General features: G+C 47.3%; 1 long non-coding RNA gene across 1 annotated transcript; it reads left to right on the top strand.

Annotated features, from left to right (window-relative positions):
• Positions 1 to 1,084: 1,084 nt before the first annotated feature.
• On the top strand, positions 1,085 to 3,373 carry LOC123596930. The gene is made up of 2 exons (XR_006711885.1): positions 1,085 to 1,283; positions 3,092 to 3,373. It is a non-coding gene; the product is annotated as an uncharacterized LOC123596930 (long non-coding RNA).
• Positions 3,374 to 3,614: the final 241 nt, after the last annotated feature.

The following is a 3,614-nucleotide window of genomic DNA, read 5'->3' as shown; positions in this document are numbered from 1 at the left end:
TTTACATTTGTTTTTTCCCTCATGATGAGCAAAGTTGAGCCTCTTTTCATGTGCTTATTGGCCATCTGTATTATCTTTTTTTGGAGAAATGTCTATTCAAGTCTTTGCCCATTTTTCAATCGTGTTGTTTTGTTGTTGGTATTGGTCAAGCTTTCTTGAGCAGTGACTAATTTTAAATGCCTCTTGAATTGATTGCACTCATTGACCAATTTGCTTTTCATGGTGTTTTTGTAGTAGCATCTTATGAGTTTTGTTATTTTTTAATGCCAAGGTAATCAGCAAGAAATGAGACTCTTTTTTCTAACATGTCCATATAATTTTCTTTTCTTTTAAAATTGAGCTACCTAACGATAAAAGAGCCCATGCATTACTCCTTATTTAAAATGTATCTCTGTTAATGAATGGCTGCTTTGGAAATAATCAAAAACCTTTTGTTATAATTCAGTTGTGGATGTCAGGCTAATCTCTTGATTTCTTATAGAAATCTATGAAAACTAATTTTATTGTGTAAGATGTTTATAGTTTTTTTTTTTTTTAATGTTTATTTATTTGGAGAGGGGAGGGGCAAAGAGAGAGGGAGAGAGAATCCCAAGCCTGACGTGGGGCTCTATCCCACGGATCATGAGATTTCATGACCTAAGCTGAAATCAAGAGTGAGTCGCTCAACTGATTGAGCCACCCAGGCACCCCTGAAGATTTTTGTAGTTGTAAACGTAGAGTTACCAAGTGTACTCCATGTAAGAGAGTACTTCCATTTTGCCTAGGGACTGATGGGAACTGGATCCTTCACTTACAATTCTATGCTTCTGATGACAGAATCATTTTTCATAGCCCAGCTTCTGGCTCCTTATATTTCAAACCTTAATTCTTCAACATTGTGCAGATACTTCTAATTCTAGTGCTACAGGATACATTTATATCATCATAGGCCCTCTGGCCTGGCACCTTTATGCCACGACACTGGGTGAATAAGAGGGTTTCTGGAAGCTGTTCCTACAGCAGGATGGGAGAAACTGTGAACCACCAAAATATCCCACTAAACCCCAAACTAAATGTACCCTAAATTCAATTCTCTTTTAGCTAAATCCTCCTAATACCAACACCACCTGATATCAGAGGAGGTGTGACTGCAACGAAGTCAGAAAGGAAAGAGACAGTGGTCTTAACTGATGATAGTTCATACACCCTTCTTTTGCAAATTTTGTTCCAAAAAAAAAAGAAAAGAAAAGTCTACCCCGTGAACCATCTCTGGGATTCTTTCCAGGACCTTGAAACTGGCCTGTGTAAGTGAGGGCCCGAGCTTAACCTTCATGAGCGTCAGGGTAATCTGGTCTGGACGGGGGATGCATGGCCAATCTGCATCTGGAGGACCCAGGGTCCCAGTTCGGGACCCGGCACATTTCCCAGTCTCCCCTCCCTCCCTCTTTAATCACACACCATACGCCCTGCGTTTCTGGAATGGTCCATCTTGGCTGGGGCCTACAGATTTCCTGGTAAGATGTCAGCAAGCTGTGATATTGTTATTTTACTACCCCACCATTCTTCACCTGCAACAAATGTCCCCTTAATTGCTTCAGCATGAGCCCCGGCTGACATCCCCCATTCCTAAGGGTCTCTCAGTCCCAACCTCACAGTAAACTCAAGACATCCAAACGGGGCTGCCAGACGTGGCAGCTGGAATCCAGACATCACAGCCTATCGGAGCAATTAGCTGAGCTCCCATCCCGGGCTGGCCTCATTAGGGCTGTCCAGATGTCCACTGCTAGAGCAGTCTTCCGTCCCTGGGGGCGGGCTGTCTCCCCAGGTGAGGCCACACTGGTGTCTGCGGGAGGCATGTCAGAGCTCAGAGAGCCCTTCCTCATCGTCAGGGCTGCTAATCGAAGCTGAGTGGGAATCGCAGAGGCACCGGCCGTGGCTGTCGGTCCCCAAGGCTCTCCGTTTCCCATGCATAATCGCCGTCTGCACGGAGCCCTCCCCGTCTGGGGGCAAGCCCAGCTGCCACAGCTCAATCGACGGTGAAGGGTGTTCAGGCCCAGTCATGCTGTTCATCCGCTGCTCGGCTCCCACCATGACTAAATGGGAACATCTGGAAAAGGGCAGGGCAGGGCTGGGGCGAAGAGGCTAAGGGCAGGGGAGGATTAAAACTGCTCCGTCTTTATGGGAAGATTTTCTCTGGTAGTGTGGTGCCTTTTCTTTCCCACGTGGTGGGAGGTGGGGAAAAGAGAATTTCATCCTAGAGCAACCTGACAGGGGGCCCAGCCAGCGTATCTGTTGTTGTAAGGCCAGCAGCGTATCTGCCGGGGAGATGGTTCTCATCGTAGTCAACGTGAATGGCGCCCCCTGGGGTTTTGGGGTGCATGACATGTGTGGTCCTGATGCACCAGCCCTGCCAGTTAGACGCAGACTGAACCGTGAGCCTTGGCTTAGCTTGGCTGTTCTCAGAAGCAGAGCCTGAGAGAAGGATTTGGACACAAGTCCTTTATTTGGGAGGCGATATCAGGAAGCACCGGGGAGGGAGCGTGAAAACAAAGTGGGGAAGGGAAGGAAGAAAGCTGGGTTAGCGAGGAGGTTGGTTCACATGACCAACCATCTCGTTTGCCAAAAACTGAGGGGTTCCCTGGGACATGGCACTTCCAGTGCTAAACAGGGAACGTCTCAGGAAAACTGGGAGAGGTTGGTCACCCTAGTTGTGTTAGTCAGTAGGTTCCTGGTGCAGGCAACTGGGCCCGATCAATTTCATAGGGGATGTGTCCACCTGGATAACTGTAGACCATGACTTCAAACTGTCCCACTGAGAACAGAGAAGGGCAAAGAAGCTGGCATATTTATCCATTAACTCCTGTCTGTCGTTGGTTGAGGGCTGCTCCCAAAGCTGTGGATCTGTGATAACTCTGGCCTGCTTGCCCTGAAACAGGTATGATGCTATGACCAGAGGAAAAAAAAAAAAGAAGCCAGACATGAATACAATACAGATCCTGTCTTCAAACAGCCTGGGTGTAACAAGAAAGTAATATTAGGGGTGAAGAGGTCCTCTCTGAAATGTGCTTTCTCCCATTGACCTTTATTCTCTGCGGGTATCATTCCATCACAGATCTCCATTCCTGTCCCATCCAGATTCTTCTGCCCTTAACTCCCTACACTCCCGGGAAGCCTGCCTTGAAGGGAACGGATGCAGCATGAGGTGCGCCAGCAGACAGAGAAAGGGGGCCACATGCATAGCCTGTAGAAGCTGGAAAAGGCAAGGAAAAAGATTCTCCCTTAGAGCCTTCGGGAAGCAGCACGACCCTCTTGACACCTTGATCTTAGCCCGGGAGACCTGTGTTGGCCTTCTACCTTTGGGAGTTGTAAAATAAATCTGCATTGTTTCAAGCTACTAAGTTAGTGGGTGATTTGTTCTAGCAGCCACAGGACATTGGTACAGGCTCTGGCCCTTTTAAAAAGCTCGCTTTGCTCCATTTCACTCACTGGTGCTTCCAAGTAAGATTTCCTTTAAACCTGAAGTTCCAGGGCTAAAAATCTGAAAGCAATGAATCTGGCCAGTGCAGTCCCTTCCTTCTCAGAGTTGACAGTTTTGTGGAGGGGAATTGAGAATCAAAAAGGCATGTGTAGTGGGC

This window comes from Leopardus geoffroyi, chromosome C1 (assembly GCF_018350155.1).
Source record: "Leopardus geoffroyi isolate Oge1 chromosome C1, O.geoffroyi_Oge1_pat1.0, whole genome shotgun sequence".
In the NCBI taxonomy this organism is placed as follows: Eukaryota; Metazoa; Chordata; class Mammalia; order Carnivora; family Felidae; genus Leopardus; species Leopardus geoffroyi.
The sequence above is the reverse complement of the archived record's forward strand: the minus strand, read 5'-3'. Positions and strand labels throughout refer to the sequence as shown.